At 47.4% G+C, this 18672-nt stretch overlaps 1 protein-coding gene across 3 annotated transcripts in view; it reads right to left on the bottom strand.

The window, feature by feature from the left end:
• Window positions 1-18672, bottom strand: part of NEXMIF (neurite extension and migration factor) — a 120248-nt gene that overhangs the window by 31660 nt on the left and 69916 nt on the right. For all 3 annotated transcript variants that reach the window (XM_031594441.2, XM_090150180.1, XM_090150179.1), the window contains exon 2: window positions 5781-5915. The gene's annotated coding sequence lies outside the window, so the exon portion shown is untranslated. The remainder of the gene's footprint in view (window positions 1-5780; window positions 5916-18672) is intronic.

The raw sequence follows: 18672 nt of genomic DNA, 5'->3' as shown, positions 1-18672 counted from the left end.
GCAGGGAGTGGGGCTCTACATTTTTCATACCAATTGCAGGGGAAACCCAACAGAGTTACCTCCAGCCCTGCCACATCTTGGTCCCTGTCACCTCATCAGCAGCAAAACCCGACCTGCAGATGTACCCCAATGCTTCCTCTTCTCCCTGGTAGCATTCATCCACGCTTTGCTGTTGTGTTTAAGGCATGGACAAGGAGAGCTAATTTTGCAATAGAACAAAAGGAAATGGCTTTCTGGAATTTGGTTTTAACAAATGAGCAAAAAAAAAAAAATCATGTTCAATCATCATGAATGCCCTGTGATACAAGCTTGAGAGCTCTACATCTTGCAGACAAAATTTGCTTAGAATCGCTCCTGCTGGTGTTTGCAGCCCAAGGATAATGTGATGCTCTTTCCACATCGCACTAGCTCCATGCCCAAGCACATATGGTCTGGCTAAATAAGAAGCCTTGGAAAGGCTGTCAATAAGACTAGGGGAAGGTGTGCATCTGTGCAGAAACATATGTGTGCCCCGGCACTGCATGCTGAGCCACACAGAGGCTGCCATGCCCAGAGCCCCGGTGCTACCTGCCCAGGTGTGGCAGCAGCACGGCACAGGAACCCGGATTGTGCCACCATCTGCTTCCACACCCCTTCCCTCGCTGCCATCGTGCAGCAGATCAGCCTGCCTCTAAGGTCCCTCTTGCCATGGTATCTAAAGAGGATGCTCCTGCTAATGCCACCAGTGTGGGCTTTCAAGCATAGCTGCTGCTGTCCTGATTGTGTACCTGCTGACACGACTGCCTGAAAGCTTTGTGTGCATCTATGAAAATCTCCCCCAGTACTAAAAGCAATGGAATAATCTACTATTGCAACTTGCATCCCTTAGAGAATTCTGCAGTTAAAAAAAAAAAAGAAAAAAGACTGGTTGAATTTGATTAAACCTTTGGAACCTCTCCAATATTTCCAGTTATTCCATCTGTAGAAACACTCTACTGGCACTTGGCACATTTATAGCATTAACTGCCTTCTAAATCAGCAGCAGTTCTGCCTAACAATTTGGCATTTGCACATTGCCTTGTAAATTACCCACCTTACATCTTTGGGTATGAGGACAGTCCCCTCCAAAAAGCCTATTACTGCTTTATAGAAATTCTTGAGGAAGAAAATATCTTATGGGCTTATTTTCTGACCAAAAAAAAAGGGGGGATGGCATTCAGTGGGCATGGTATTAATACTGTGGCTCATAGTGTTACTATGGCAGTAAAATGAAACCCAGTGAACCAGCTGGTTGCTACACTGCTATTAGATCCTCTTTTCTGTTTCTGACCTTTCTAGAACACTCCGAAATACATTAATCTATTCAAAATCCATTTAGGATCTAAAGCACGATGCAAGGTGAAGGTGTTTGTGAAGCAGTCTTTCTATCGGGCAGCGCTTACAAAACAATTGCAATTCCACAGGCAAGGATTTGCTTGCTTTTGTGTGCTACTATAACAGAAACGGGAACCAGGTTGGGAACAACAGCGGACCCAAATCAAGCCACAAAGCAGCAGGAAACCACTCAGCAGTATCAGTGGCGATTTGTGCATTTCTTGCTTGAAAACAAGAGCAGGGAAGGTCAGCGTTGTTACCTCCCCAGCTCCAAGCACTTCTCCTCTTTTGTCTACCCAAATAACCAGAGGCAAAAAATCCCCCTTCCCAAACAGCTCTCAGCCCCAAGCTCTTCCAAAACCCCCTGCTCCGTATCCATAACCACATCAGACCCATTCTTCTTGCACCTCCCCATCAACACAGCATAGGACAGTTTCCAAAGGAAGAGCCCAGCTCCTGCAGAACAGCCTTTCCCTGGCCCGCTCCTTGGGCTGTGCTTGGCTGCCTCCTGCCTCGTGTTGGCTTGGCCAACGTGCTGCTTCTTTGTAATGGAGGGGAGATGGACAAGGCACTGCAGTAACTCTCCTCTTGCCTTTTGCTTCTGAAATATGCCTTACTGATTTTTACACATAGCATGACCCTGTAGCTTTAGAAGCCCACTGTCACCTGAGGACTTCAAGATGGTCCCTGTGCCGTGCATCATGACTGCTTGGAATCTGTCACAGGGCTCAGATGCTGTTCAGATCTCTGTGCTTAAGAAGTGCTGGCTGCTATTGTTGGGGCTAAAAAGGAATTTCTTGCTTCCTACTTTGCAGGTTCAGCTCCAACATGCGGAGCTGTACCGCTCTGATTCCATCCGCCACAAGAAGCGGTGACTCAAACTGCCTTACTCACTGCTGATCTTGAAATTAGCAACTTAGTTAATGCTCCCCATGCTAACATTAAAAAAAATTGCATTTTTCTGTTCTTCCGTATTCTACCTTCTTCCCTCACTTGGCTTGTTTCCTATTGTAACTCCAGGAAGGACTGATTTCCCTCAGCTGCACTTAACTTCTCACCTAACCGCGAGCAGCCACCTGCAGCACCAAGGACTCACCACCTCCTTACCCACTGTCAGGGACCCCCCCAAATAGTGGGGTCCCACCGCACATCTCAGCCTGCATTGGCCCGTGCCCTGCTGGCACTGGGTGTCCTGGGGACAATAAGGAACACGCAGGTCCCTGAGCTTGGCCACAAGACCCAGTGTGCCCCTTGTGCCTGCCCCCAGGGTGCTGTCAGAGGGCTCCCACAGCACCACCAGCACAGCAACAAGGAGGATCTTGGGGCAAGGAGATGGCCTGAGCTCAGCACTTCCACCAACGGGGCTGCTTTCCAAAAAAGGGACAATCACCAAGAAAGGGACAACCCTGCAGCCCCACTGCACTCGATGAAAATGTCTGCTCCCTCACAAAAAAAAAAACAAAACACTCTCCCTACAGCCAGCGATGCATACTAGATGACTGCCTTCTCAACATGAGAGCAAAAGGGCAAATGAATCACATTACACTCCATGAATAAAAGCAGTCTTAATGCAACAGCTACTTAATGACTTTGTTTTCAACGTGCCAGGCAGCACAGCCTCATTTGCGTGGGTGCTGAGCACCCTGAGTCCCACTGCAGGTATGGGAACCACCGGTCCCACACCTCAGGGTTCCCCCCAACTCCCTTCTTGCTCAGGGTCCCCCCAGGAGAGTTAAAAACTAGCAGTCCCACAGACACAGTTCAGCAGGTATAGTGATGGGATGACAGTTGGCATAGATGATTTTAGTGCCCTTTTCCAAGCTTAATGATTCTGGCTGTCCCCCTGCAGCTCAGCCAGCACGCATGGCAAGGGGAGTCCCACCATACTGTGGGACCAAGCGTCAGGCTTGCCACCAGCAGGAACACTGCACCCTCCCCTGGAGGAGAGAAGGACCTGCAGAATGCTCTGATGTCTGTTGGTGAAATACATCGGAGGACAACCCCTCCAAAGCAATACCAGCCCTCTGCCAAACAAAAAGAAGTCCAATGTAAATGATACATTGCCAAAACCTCTTCCTTCATCGTAAAGTACTGCTTAATTTCATCCCTTAGGCATCTATCATCTCACAACCCATGCTATTTTTCCACCTATTACTGCTTAATTTTCCCTGTCCAAGAGGTATGAACAAGCTAATTTCCCTCATGGCACAATTGTTGATGAGAAAGAGGCAGCTGTTTTGCCAGGGTCCTAATGACCAGGCCATGAAGCAATGCTCCCCAGTCCCTCACTACCCCCGTGCAGGAGGGAGTAAAGAATCTGAAATCTCTCAAGGTAAAGAATCTAAAGCCCTTTATGTTGGGGAATCAGCACTGTGACTGCTGGTGAGATACATCCAGAACAGACCCAGGGAAAGCCCGAGCTTTCCAAACATCAGCACAGGACAAATCACAGTACATAAGCTCTAGAACTCAGATAAAAAATGACTGAAACAGCTACAAAACATGCCTTAAGACAGTTGCAAAATATTGCAAAGGCAAAAAGTAAGCCAGCTAGAGTTCCTAGTGAAAGCACAGGTGTGCAGTAAAAGAGAAAGCTGAGTGTTGATGCAGGGTTGTGTTCTTGCAGGTATTTTTCATTCAGAAATAACGCAGTCTGCAAGTCCAGTTTGGGTTAAATGTTTGCTTAAACATTGCTGACGCTTCTTTTTGCATAAGGCTATTTACAGCAGCCTTGGGATGCTTGGGGCTCATGCTGCACTTCCCATCAGCAAAGCATCCGCAACTTGAAGGGCCCTGTATAGTCAGCAAATATACAGATGTTATAATTAAGAAATATACAAGTTATCATACTAAAGAAAAATGGATGGAAAGCCTACCCTTGTCCTGGGCTTGCTGAGAAGACTCCAATAGGAGCAATCCCCAAAAGAGATCCTTTCCCAGTGGCAGTCAGCTCTTAAATGGGGTCTAGGAGAGGTGGAGCCAGGCTCCACCCCTTCTGGTACCAAGGTGAATTGCCTTCACCTGTGCTCCCATGGCTGACTCAGTGCTCACCTCAGATGGTCAATCAGAAGTTCAGGCCATGATTCAGCAGTTCCCATACAGCCTCCCAGACAGTGGGCAGATGTGGGACAAAGGAAGGGCAAGGGAAGCATTTCCTAGGGACCAGCAAGCTCTGGAACTGGTCTGGCACCCCTGGCCTGGCACCTAGCTGTGCAGATGACCACCTCCCATTGGGACCCTGCCGCAGCCCCTGGGGCTCTGCCCAATGTGGTTTTTCTGCTTTGCCTTCACTGAATACTTCATTTGTACTTCCTACCACAGCGAAAGGCATCACTGCTGTTTTCCACTCTGTTGCTATCCTGCCTTTAGATGCTCAATTAAAAAAGAAGCTTAAAAAGCAGCTGCAAGCATCAGCAAGCATCAGTGCTTGCAGGCACTCCTGTCTTGTCCAGGGGGTGTTACCACAGCAAATAGAAATTGCAAGCAGAGGCTGCACGGCCATGAGTCAGGAAGGCAGAAAGGCGTGAAAGCAAAATGAATGGAAAGGCAACAAACCCGCAATATTTCAGTGCCGGCCCCAAGCTCCTGGCTGGCCTCCATCTATCAGCACCACCAGTGCCAGGGAGCTACTGGGGCTGTAATTACTGTATGCCAGGGGCAGCGCCAGGCTGTGGCCACGTGGCATTGCTGGGGCCACCATAAGTGACAGCAAGGGTGAGGGAAACCCACCTTCCTTGAGATCTCTGCGCACCTGTGGGAGTGGCTGACTCCCCTCGGCACTGTGGGGTGCTCAGCAGCCAGTGGGGAAAGGGCTTTTTAAAGAGATGTAAAAAGAGGATTTGGTATTGAAACACACGCCACAGATGGTGTAGCAGACGAGGATTAATTCATGAATCATATTTCTTAAGTGATACAATCTCTCTTTTCACTTCCATACTTTCCCTTTTTGACTCAGAAGCGGGGATCTGAGATGCCCTGCCCAGATATGAATTTTGCATGAACAAACATTGCAGGAAAAAAAAAAAAAAGAAAAAAAAAAAAGCAGCAATAAAACAGAAAACCCAGATGTGTAAAGCGAAGTTTTCAGATCCAAGCAAACATAAATCCTGTCTGTCTAGGGAAGAAAGTGAGTGGAAACACAATACGTGCAGGGTATGCACTGAGTGCACTGCCGGCACCGCACGGAGCAAAAGGCATCAGCCACACTGCATGGTGCAGGCATCCACCATTCCCAGCTCACTCAGCTTTCTCACCTGCAAAAGGTGCCGCTACCCCTGGCTTTCATCACCAATTCAGCTTTTTCAGTCAGTTTGACAGAGCAGTGCTGTATATGCTTAACAGCTTTGTTACGCCGCCTCACGCTTACTGGTACAGCTTTACCCTGAGCACAAAGCTTTAAGTTAGAATAAGGGTGAAAAATTACTTACCCTTAAATTACTTCAACCTTTCTCTGCTTTGTGTGTGATGTGGGCTTCTCTTTTGGTTACTATTTCCAGATTTGGTCTTTGGGTAGGTGAATGGAGGAGGAGAATGAAAGGAGTTGTATTTGATGACGATGGAGACTGCAAAATAAAGAGAAGCACTTTAGTGCGGAACAGGCCTCTCCGTACATACGCATCAGATTAAATTAAATTAGCGACACCTACAGAAATGCTTCCTGGTGTTTTTATGCACAAGTACAAACATCACCACCGCCAAAAAGCAGCACTTCCCAAACCACACAGACACTGCGCTCGGTCATGGAAAGAACTGAGCCGGGGCTTCCAGACTGGGACACAGAACCACGCACTAATGCTGCAGAGTGCCAGCATAACATCCAACAGTGCTTCCCATAAGCAGTGTGGCGTTCAGCCCCTGCCCACCGGCCTTGGCCAAACCCTAAGAGTGCTAACAAAGGCAGGAAGCTTTTCCGTTCTGTTTAGCAGAGCGGGGAAGGGAAAGCACAAATGAATAGAGCTGCTTGAGGCATGGAGGACAGTGCAGAAACAAGAAGCCGGGTCTGCTAACCCAGCACCTCCACCTTGCCACGCTGCAACGGAATGCTGCTGGGAGCGCCCAGCAGTGCATGTGTTATCGTTTCTTCTAGTGCTACAAAACGTAGCACCTGGTGAGAGGTTCGTCTGGAAACGCAGCTCATGCAAATTACTCGTGGGCAGCAGAAAATGATCATTTCCCGTGTGTGTTTAACGTGTGCAGCAAGTATGTGAGTAACACTGGGAAGCAGAGGAACCTGGCGCTAGAGGAGACACGGCACGTGGGATCTCTGCAGTGAGACTCCACCAAACACACAACTCATGTAGGAATAACGCCCCTGGTTCAGGCCGGCAGGTGGGCCCACAGTGAGGGCATGGCCGCAGGGCAGCACCCTGGAGACTGGGGCTGCTGGGGGCCGCTCAGTGCAGCCAGGAGAGCACGTAGAGGGAAACCGGCAGGCAGGAGGATGCTCAGCCAGAGACCAGGGATTCATACAGGGAACAGCAATCAGAGGCAGACATCGGCGTGCAAGACCATGTCTGTGTACAGCGCCCTGTTTGTCACCAAAAACAAGTGTAGGAAGAATGCAGAGGGTGTTTGATCTCCATACACACTGCTGCTTAGTGAGACAACTGCATGACCTCAGGTGGCCTTGGGCTGCCTTGGACAAAATACGATGGGTGGAGGCAAGCAGGAAGAAGAAATAGCTTCTCCTTTTTCATCATTGGAAGAGTTTCTGTATAGCCAGCCTTTTACAGGCTGTTATTTCAGATTGATCTTTAGGGTTTGTGGTGGGGAAAAGGAAGATGGAGGAGGATTTTGGCAGGCTCAAAGCCACAGGCACACTGCAGTTTCCCCTGGCAAACTTCAGCTGCTGGCCCACGCAGGTAAGAGTGCAGAGCATGCACCATCCCCGCTGTCACTGCAGGTCTGCGCTGCCCAGAACGAGCGGCAACACAGAGAGATCTGGATTCGGGATTTGAGTATAAATTACAGAGCAACATAAGAGAACTGAAGAGGCAGCTCCACTCTTTCCTGCATCATCTCTTTCACATTTATAAGCCCATTCCATCCCTTCCCATTTAGCTGCTTCATTTTGGCTCCTCGCTGCACCAAATTGTTCCACGTTCACAAAGCAATGAAACCGAATAATCACAAACTCACATGCAAGAACTCTGAGAGCTGCAAGGGAAAGAAGAGAGGATATCAGCAGATAGAGACAACTTGGAGGCAACCTGAGGTTTGGTATTCTGTGTCAGCCTGACACACAGGGGAAATAACCCTTTAATCCAGTGCAGTGTATTTCATTTACTGTAGTGTTATCCAGTTCGAAGATGTTATGAAAGGAATCCCCAGAGAGACTTAAGACTTCAAAACCAGCCTGAGTTTGAACTTAATTCCACCGTTGCAAAGGCTGCAGTCGGGGAAGATGACCTTTTCTGTACCTTGCATGCCAGGAGCCATTCTGCCTCATAATGTCACGCCAAATTAGAATATTCCCTTTTTGTTTTATGCGGGATTTTGTTTTGTCTTTTCTTTTTAATTAAAAGCATCTGTCACTATTAATGAAACAGCAAAAAAAAAAAAAAAAAAAAGAGAGAGAGAGAGAGAGCGCGAATCAATAACCCAAGCAGGCAGCAGGTGGTGGGGCTGGGAGGTGGTGGGGTGGTGCTGGGGGTCCTCCTGCTTGGGGAAGGACAAAGACACACTGAAGTGTGGGTCTCCAAGCTGCTGAGCTCTTACTGGCCTCACCTGCAGAGAAAGCTGAGATGCATTTTCAAGATGACCTTAACTCTGGGAGAGCAGAACAGGGGTTGTGCCCTGGGCTCCCCTTGGTGTCAGGGCCCTGCAGCAGTGCTGAGCCTTCCCCATGCACTGGGAACATGCCTAAAGCTGTTCTCTTGCATCCACCACATCCATGGGCCTTCCTACTGTGAGGTGAAAGGCCAACTTGCACTCATTGTGGCTTAGCATTCAGATTTAGTGTGTAATTAAATGTAAATGTGTGTTTTTCAAAATCTGCTCTCACGCAGAACAGTAAATTAATTACAAAAAGTCTTCATAATGTGAAATTATTTAGCCCGCTATATGCAGTACAAATAGCTTTATTATATCATTAATAATTAGAAGTGTTCAGTCAGCACAGTTGAAAAAAATGTAAACGAAATATGTCAAGGATACGTTGCTTTCTATTCTTCCTGGTTTCTAATGCCTTATTTCATGGTAGATAAGTGAAAAATCTCTTTACCTGACTTAGTGAGAAGCTCATTTACTCATGCAAATTTAAAACTGAGTGTCATAATACAATGAAATTATAAAAACATATCAAGAAGAAGCTAGCGAGTCACTAAATTTAGCTCCTAGTGGAGCTCAGCTTGCCTTGCACTGCAGGTTAGGGACCAGCTACCATGCGCACGTACATGCAGTGCTCCAGAGCCCTGTGCAAGGGCAGGGATGGCACTGGACAGGTGTGCCGCCTTCCCCTGCCGTGTGGCACTCCATGCTTCACCCCAGGACTGAAATACACCAAGCAAAACGCATTATGAAGCACCACAGTGCTGCCCATGAACAGCCTGCCGCCCAGGCAGGATGCTGGCTGTGCTGCGTTACCTGCAGGCAGAGCAGGGACACCGCAGCCCCAGGCCAGGAGCCATCTCTGGGACCTGGAGGAGCCCAGTAAGGGGCTGAGGGCTGGGACCCCACGCTCCTGAGGTAGCAGAGAGACATGAAAATAAGACGCTGTAATGAGAAGCAGGATGAGAATGAATGGAAAAACATCAAGTTCCATTAAGGGCTGTGTTAAAGGTTTGTAACGGTCTCCAGACAAGCCCGCTGATATTCCCGAACCTTTATCGATCCGCAGGTCAAACCAGAAACAAAAATATCTATTTTAGAAAACAATGCTTGGAGCTTTTTGTGCGTCTGCACCACGAAGGCATCCTTCCCTTCCTCGCTCTGGCACAGCAGCCCTTCCCCACACCTCGCTGCCACCGCCCCGACAAAGCGCAGCCCCAGAGGAGGCAGGGAGCCGTCCTGCACAAGGGCTGCAATTGAGGAGGTGTATTCTGCACCCATGCGGGGCGTGTGACATGGTGCTCGCTGCATTTTGCTCTCTTAGATTGCCACAATTGCCGATTTTATTTTTATCCTGAGTTAGATATGAATCAGGAATTGCAGAAGACAAAACAACACACTGCAATCATCCAGCGTGCCAATTAAGCTAAAAGATACCCGGGAAATCAAAATTAAATGCCATATCTATGAAAAGAAACAGACAGCTTCCTCAGAAACAAAAAAAACCATATTCCAGGAACGCATTTGTGGCAGCCCAAAAATGGATCCGAAGCAGTTCTGCAACTTACTGTCATCCCTCACATCTGCATACTGTAGATCTTCATCAAATTGTGTATGTTTTTGCACATTTATCATCAAGATTTATTGAAGTTGATTCCATAAATTTCATTTAGTTGTTCAGTGCTGCTATTTGTTTCCAAGGCAACAAACGCACTTTGCCCAAGCCGCACAGTACATCACGGCTGTTTGGGATTTGGGGGTCCCTGCCCCTCTGGCACCCACTGTCATCAGGGATGGGTCTGGATCCACACGCTACTCCCAAGCAAAGGCAGCACCCAGCTGACAAAAGCCATGGGCTCTGCCAGCCAGGAGGCGGTTTGCTTGGCACATACAGGGCCACCCTGAGGAGGAAGGCAGAGTTGGCTCAGTGCTGCTCCCAGTGTGCTGGCGAATGTGAAACAACCTCATGCTGTCCCCTGAACCTGCACAGTGACAAGGAACACACTTACTGCTGGCCTGGGATGCAATGAGCAACCTACTTCAGCTGTATGAACCCATTCTTATTATTATTCTTAGGCATGCAAGTGTTATGCTCCCTGCATGGCATCCCTTGCACAGCCAGGGGTGTCAGTGCAACTACAATAGCCACCAGGTCTGGGGGCCAGGCTGGTAGGCTCACCACTTTGCTCATGGCCACGGATTCTGATGTTTGCAAAGGAGCATGGAAAGCAGCCTGTCCCAGCATTAGCTGACATGAGCACCAGTGAAAGGCACAGTGAAGATGTCACCAGCACTAGAGGTGCATGGTCCTGCAATTGTCAGCTGGGGGATATTGTATCCTCTATCCAGCAGCAAGCAGAAGATATAACCAACCACAGGTAACACCTGTATAAAAGCTGGTGTTTATACTGCTGTGCTTCTCGTAGAGCTCCCAGCAAGGCCACAGGGACCAGAGTGGGGTGCACTGGGCAGCAGCACACAGGGCCAGGGTGCAGCGTGTTCTTCCCAGCAGGAGCCAGGGAGCTGTGCTTGCTGCGTGCTGCTCCCTCTCTCCTCACAATAAACACTGCCTGTACTCTGAAGCACTGCTCGCGAGCTGCCAGCCAGGCAAAGCCACGTGAGTGACACAGCATAGGGGTATCTCGCTGCCCCTCGCACCTTCCTGCTCGTGGGTTCCATTCCTATGAACTAGCAGAGGATAAAAATGCTCAGAAAAAGGAATCCCCTCTGTGGCTATTTACTGGTGTGGCTGCATCAAGGGAAGGCTGCTACCTATGTAGTGGCAGCCCCAGCCCTGCCTGCAGCCCAGCTCCATCACACTCAGCGCTTTCCCTACTCCAGAACGCTCTGCAGGAGGAAGACTTCTGCTTCTCTCCCAGATGAAGGTGTCCTGGCGTCCATCTGGACCTTGGTCACGGCCAGCTGAGTGGCCAAGCAATGAGGTCACCTCCAACACAATGCCATGTGGGTTCTGGCCCCACCGCCTCTCTAGGGGCTGTGGGAGAAGGCCCGGCAGCAAGCTATAGCCTGTAGCATGCAGGTGGCAGCTCCCAGCCTTGCCTGCCTTGCTCCCCTCAGCTCCATGCCAGGCCCAGCTCCGCACAGCGCAGGGTCACCCGCTGGTCTAAGAGCTTGTGCTCCTTCCTGCGCCCACCCATGTTTGTGGGAGAATGAAGGAGCTAATTCGGGGCTTTGGTGAGATGAAAGGAAAAGCCTTAATTAAAGTCAGTTTTAAAACGCATCAAGATTTTTTTTTTCATCTTCAGATTAGCAGCCATCCTAAGAGTACGCTGTGAATTGAAATGCACTGCTTCTCCTCAGACACTGCGGGCTTTGCAACAACATGAAACCCAGGCCAACCTAACAAAATATACGGGAGAGGAGAGTACACCTCACAGTAACCACAATGATTCAGGCTTCCTCTAAAACACAAGTAGTAGTGCCCCGCTTTTGTCCAAACTTCATCCTTGTTAATCCAGCTCTGAGCAAGCCCTCCTGGAAGTGAACCACTGCTACTGCGGCGCACAAGCAGCAGTTTTCCTTGCACAAGAAAGCCAGTGGTGAGGTCTGATGACAGAGCCTCACACTGACATTCTACAGGGCAGAAGACACCGAAAGGAGCAACTTTACTGAGAGGCCCCATGCTGGGCTCCAGGCTTTTGTCCCATCTCAGTGCAGGAGGGATGGGAAAAGCATGCGTTTCCACAGCGGGCTGATTTTTAAAGAAAATGAATTCCCAAACTGAAGCTCTGTGAGCGTTTGTAGCACTCACATGAATCTCAACAGAGATGAAATAATGAGAGATCAACAGTGCATGATAAATGCAATTTATCATCCCGGTCCCACAACCCATTGCTCAGCTCTCCCAAATGCCGCACACCCACTGCCACCTTCTGCAGCGAGGTTTTGGGACAACAGCTGAGGAGCTGTGCCATGGCCTCACACCAGCATGTCCTGCAGTGAACTGCAAGCACAGAGAGGAGGAGTCTCCATAGTCCCAACTACAAAAATCACATCGCTCTTGCAAAAACCCTTCCTGCTTGGTTTGTCCAGCAGTTCCCATCCTTGCTGTCTGCATATCACCTGTACCATCAGTCTGATATCGAGCTTTCTTTAAGAAAAAGAAGAACCAAATCAATTTCTTGGGAGGATAAACTTGCAGCTAAAGGGAAAAACTACAATTACACTTTCCAGCCATGAAAAGTAAATCAGATGGCACTGAAATCCCAGCAGAAAACACAGATTAATTAAAGTCTGCACTTTCTAAATCTGTTATTCAACTAAACACAGCTGTTAAAAAAATGATGCCTTTGCTGTAATTTTCACATACATTCAAACCACTGAAATCCAGTGAAAAACACTATTAAGTGCATTTGCTTAGCTGTTGAAGTTGCATGGGCAAAGAAATTGCAGTGTAGCAAGTACCCACTGATGGATTGGTCTGCTCCATGCCAGACTTCTTTTGCACATGCCCCATACGAGAACACAGGAATTGGAGATGGAGACAATGACTGACCCTAATGGGCTCCACGTGGCCAGTTCAGATCCTGTTTCCCATTGCAGATTTCCTTCAGTAGGCTGAAGGATGGTGACCACCTGAAACACTGTGGCCACTGCAGCAGGCCCACACCAGCAGCCAAAAAGGCCCACACTTGTTACCCTAGAGAGCTGCTGTGACAGCCCATGCAGCACTTTGGCCACCTACCTGCTGCAGCCTGTGGTGCAGGCAGGGCACAGCTGACGCCGACATGCCATCGTGTGCAAAGAAACATGACAAGCCTGAAACAAAAGCTTCGCTACTCTGTTTTCCGCCTCTCCAAGTCAACATCAACGACCAAAGAGGAGAGCTCCTTGCTCTGTCACTGAGAGAAGTGAAATTGCCCTGATTTGAATGCAACCTAAAATGCACTCTGCAATTCAACTCAATCATTATGAACTTACTTCACAGCCCTGGCACAGCTGTTCCTCCCCTCTGGAAGAGAAAATAATACTTGAACCTTGCTTCCTTTTAAAGAGGGAGAAGGCCTGGGAGAGCCCTCATTTCCTCTCCATGTTTCTGAAATCACAGTAACTTAAAATACCATTAGCGTGCTCTAATACAGTAATATATTAATATTAGCAATAACTCCTCGCCTTTATCAGTCTGTAAAGCCTCTCCTCATTTGGACTTGTGGTGGCTGCAGCAAATGACATCTGATTGCGAGCGTTGGGTACAGCTGAATGCAGCACTGTGCTGCATGGGACACTGCCAGCACGGGGATCCACACCAGGACATCCTCTTGGAAGCAGAGGACGCAGACCCATCACCTTCCCACAGAGAGGGGCTGCCAGACTCGTGCCAGCTACAGGGCTGTGGCCATGGAATCACAGTGTTTCTGTGATATTTCTACCACAAAGGCAATGGCCATCACCCAGTGCCCAAGGACACCCAGCAGGCAACAAGCAGCAGCACCTGGGACAGCAGTTTCAACTCCAAGGAGTAGGAGTGCTGACAGCGGTGAGCCAGAAAGATGAAGATCTCTGCTTTTTCAGGTCAGGAAAAAAAAAAAAAAGAAAAAAAAAAAAAAAGGAGGAGAAAACAAAGCTTAATGGGAAAAAAAGCCCTGCAGATTCAGGAGAAAATGTCCAAGGATCAAGGAACTCCCAACCTCTACACGGCAGTGGACAGTCAGCTATGTGTCACGCATCTGCACCAACCAGAGCAACTGCTCGGAAACATCATGGGATGACACCAAGAACCTCTCACCAGGCTTTAATGTAGCTGGCTTTTGAATATGACATCTCACCTCACCTGCTGCTATTGCTGCTTCACTTCATCCACCTACTGACTGCCTACCTACCACAAGTTCCTGAAACATGAGAAGCTACAAGAAAAAACAATTAAACCCAGGCATGCACCAGTAAAAAAAAGAACTATTATTTTTGCCAGGAATGAGCAAGATGCACTGGTAGCAAAGTACTTCCTATAATCTTCTATTACAGGGTGAAGGTTTTAATAAAAAGAAATAAAAAGAGCTCACATTTTGATCTTTTCCCAGAGCTAGACATGGTTTAATTAGTTTGATCTCATTATGTAAACTGGAGAGGAAGAAAGAACGCCATTAAAGCAATATCCCACTGGTGAATGAGACAACCTTGACACCAACAAAGATGTTTTCCTGGAGAAGCTTCTCCTGCTGTGATGCAGATCCCACACCTCTCCCAGTCCCAAGGCCTCCCCAAGCCCACTCACGCTCCGCTCCCTCCCAGCTGCCACTCCAACCAGCAGCATTCCCAGTGAGATGGGTGTCATTGACTCGGTTGTATTCAGCCCCAGATCATTCAGTGTATTGCTCGGAAAAGATCAACTGGAACTAAACACTGCCATAATATACCCCATCTGTTAAAGTAGATACTTCTGTAATAACTCATTTAGAATTCAATAAGAAAAGAGAATTACAAACAAGGTGTCCATAATGAGCCTCAATATAATTATTAAACCAGATAAAGTAGGCCTGGTTTTCAATACAAGAAAGTTATTTGTACCTTAATGATAATGAAATGTAAAAAGCATCTGTAATTTCCGCTGAAATGTATTGCAGAAAGTCAACTTAGTGCACGTCACTTTGTTAAGACTATTCTTATTATTGTGCTTGCAATGACAGCAAAATGCTTCTTAGTTCCAACTCCTGGGATGTATAAAAATATGATTAGAGCGCTATAACAATACAACAATGGATTAATTTGCCCAACCATTGCATTTCAGATCTGACAGAATTTTATGATTTATTTTACCAACTGAAAGGTGGTTATTTTGGGATCCTGGCTCATAACAAAGCAGAGCAGTGCAGCGTTCTGAAATCATCTTTCTGCTCCAGCACCGCTGCAAAGTGACAGCGATGCCGGGCACCCAGCACTCCATGCCAGTGCCATGGCATGCCACAGCCAGCACACGGCCGCTCACAGGGGAAATATGGCAGTGGTTCATTGCCTGGTGAAGTCATACCTTGAGTAAATGGAGCTGATTTGGGGCATGCCGAACGATATTACCTAGGTGAGGAAAGGAGAGCATAAAGAACTAATCAGTGTCAGACAGTACCACTAACAATGTAGACCAAAAGGTGTTGAGAAATCTGGCATGAAGGGCAAGCGATATAAAGGAAAATAATTAATAACTCATCTGCTGAATGTCAATGGGATCCAGCCTCTACAACTGCAAGATTAGCAGAGAATAATCAGAGATTATTAGCAAATTCATGTGCTCACTCTTCAGTTAAATTGATGCAGTTTAAAAGCAGGTAGAAGTTGCCATTTTGGCCTAAGATGGGGACCAGAAGGAAGTTTTCTAACACAAAAAAAAGCCCCTAGGACCTCAATCACAGCGCTATTGAAAAGGAAGCGAGTGTGTGCTGTTGGGAGGAGGGGGAGGAACAGCCCAGCGCACAGAAATCCCGAGGAAGCCAGCACCGCCCACAGCAGTGCGTGCTGCGGGCAGGATGGGAGCAGGGCTCGCTCTCATGCATTTCCTTAGCTGCTTCCTTCCAGGTGCCCCTGCCCTGCTCCATTCATTCCCAAGTGGAAGAGCTCCTTTATTTGCACTCCAGAAGATGTGCCACGCTCCCACGTTTTTGGCATCCCTTCCCGCAGCACGAGCGTTATGCTGCAGTCGTGCAAGCGTGGTAAGCCTGCATTAAATCTGTGCTGCCATGCACAGAGGAACAAATACTTCCTTCACCACATAAGAACAGTTGGCAGGTCCTGGTCTAATGCTGTGCTGTAGGAAAAGTGTTCCAGCAGGGCTTCGGAGACCAACCATGCTTTTTGGGAACACCACCCAGAACCACATGTCCAAAGCCAACCCTACACGTGCTGCACGTCCCCATCCAACGGCACTGCTGGGGCTAAGGAGGAGCAACAGGAGCAAAACATTCCCGTTAATCACAGTGGCAAGGCACAGAAAGGAAAGAGTAAAAGGATCCTTCCCCTGCCCATGCCTGCTGCCTCCAGCCAATGCACCACACCGCAGCCCAGGGGCACACCATGCTGACACTGCAAGGAATGAATGCAACGTACGCCTTCTGCAGACTTGTGCCATCACAAGCAAATAAAACTACTACTTCATTTCAGGATCATTGTTTCACTAATATCCTCAGCTTTTAAGCAATGAGACTTATTATGGAGCAAATTGCCCAAATCTTGCAACAGACATTCTTTTTCCTAAAAGAGATTTTTAAGGAGTAAGAAGATTATTCTCTCTTGATATTCCCACACAATTCTATTTATTTTGCAATTAACTTTTATGCTTATTATAAGGTTTTGGAAAAGTGAACTTGGCCAAGTATAAGCACCAGATGCCCGTTTCACTTGAAAGCTGAAATAAACAGTCCAGAATATTCCAGGTAGTGAGGAAAAACGATGGGGTCAGGCTCAGCAGCTGTCAAGACATGATGATCATTGTGGTCCTTTCCAACCTAGGCCATTCTAAGTTTTCTGAAGTATCTCAAGCTCCAAGCTGTACAAAAATACCCCACAACAACAACAACAACAACAACTGTAGAATGATCAAATTCAAGATTTTGTTCCCCAGAGAGTTTGGGGCAGGGAAGCTGTTACTGGGAGAGGCTTCCAAGCAAGATGCGCAATCTGCATCTCAAAATGGGCACTAGGCAAGAAGGATGGGTCTAAAATGATCTGATCTTTGGGGATACTCTGCAGTTCAGATTCATTTCTGGTATTTCAGAGGGGTTTTGGCCATCCCCACCCTGAAGATATACAAGCTAGATAGAGGGATGCCATGCATTTCAGAAAGGAAGAGGAGAATAGAGGAGAAGTGCGTGCATGCATGTGCACACAACATCTTCTTAAAACTCTTTACCGTGCTTCCCACATGAAATCATATGAGCTTCCATTCATTACTAGCAGAGTTCTTGCTGGATTTGGATGATTGCCCAATTGCTACTGGTGCCAGAAACCCAAAACATCAGAGGAGTGATTCATCTTGTGCCATGACAGCTCTGGAACTGGGCTAAGGGGAGGGGAAAAACAACACACAAAACCCCCAAATACAGTGATCGAGCCCTCTGTGTGCTTCCCAACCACCTCAGCAATGAGGAAGCGAAGAGGAAGGCAGCACACAGCCCCCCAGTGCACTCCTGCACTGCCTGCCTTACCGGAGGGAGCTTCTCGCAGCAGCAGCAAATACAGCTTCACCTGTGTTTTCTTTGTGTGCCCCACAGCAGCTAATCACCGCAACAGAGCAAACCTGGATGTCTGTGCTGGCCCAAGGTCTTCCACATAGATGCCGTTTAAGTCTTGTTTATACGGTGCTCACTCATCCAAAGAGTTAGCAACAAGAGAACAAGAGGGGCTTTGTACCTCCATGCTCTGCTATGTTAAAAATTGATTTAGCATAATGGTTTCAAAGAGATTAAAATCCAATTTTGTAAATCAAAGCAAGAACTGTACTGAGTCACTTCTACAGAGGCAGAGAAGAACCTGCTGAATTCTAAAAACGACAGTCGCAGCCCTGATCCTCTATTAACGCGGGGAAAGTAATTAACCAATCTAAGCCGCAGTTTAATAAGCTGTATTTTACTGTATGCATCTGTTCTTTATCCTCACACTAATAACAAGATGTGATTTTTATCTGAGGTGTAGAAGACAGTCTGGAGAAGGAGAAAAGCAGCGGCTGTGTTAGCCACAGCTGCACTGGTAGTGTCATTCCGAGGCCAACAGGAGCTGCTTGCTCCTCAGAACACGTGCTAGCATTGGGGATGAAGGTTTGAATTCTTCTGGTTCTATCAATTGCTTTAGCATCAAACTTCATTAAAAAAAACCAACAACAATAACAACAAATGGGTAAAACAGGGCAAAATGAAATAAAATAAATGGGCTGTGCAGATGTCCTAAGAAGAACTCCAACATAGGAACTACCTCCTTCAAGGAAAACACATTTCCTTTAATACACTGGATGTGCAGATCTAGCTGTGGAGAAAAAAACCCACACATTCAGAATCATTTATAGAAGTGTCTTTGATGGTTATGGCATCTTTTGAAGAGAAATGTAGAAATACTTAACAGGGCCTGATGCGCACCACGCAGCACGGAGATGCTGTGTGATGCAGACAGCCCAGGACTCGTTAGATCCTTTAAACAAATTTTGCAGCATTTCTCACGAGCAGTACAGACATCAGAAATTTGCATTGGAAAATGCAATCTGAGCTTTAAAGAAGCTTTACAGAGAAATGTAAGAAATTGCAGACATTCAAGCTCATTTATTTGAAACGGACAAGGTGGAGTTTGTGGTTATATCATTTTGTTTTCTTTTAGAGGGACAATAATGGCATTTTTCCTGGGTTGCTTTTAATGCAGAAGTTAGCCTTATTTATTATGTATTTCATACCTAAATCAAGGACCCTGTGCTACTACGTGTTAACGTTTTGTGTCTATCAGCATTCATTCTCCAGTTCTACAAAATCCCAGTGGAAAGACAAGCACTTGTCCCAGGGACAAATGTAGGGATGCCTGGCAGGCATAGAAACGGGCAGGAAGGAGAAAGCCATCTCCTCCAGA

Source organism: Phasianus colchicus, chromosome 14, assembly GCF_987193195.1.
Source record: "Phasianus colchicus chromosome 14, bPhaCol1.hap1.1, whole genome shotgun sequence".
Classification (NCBI taxonomy): Eukaryota; Metazoa; Chordata; class Aves; order Galliformes; family Phasianidae; genus Phasianus; species Phasianus colchicus.
The sequence above is the reverse complement of the archived record's forward strand: the minus strand, read 5'-3'. Positions and strand labels throughout refer to the sequence as shown.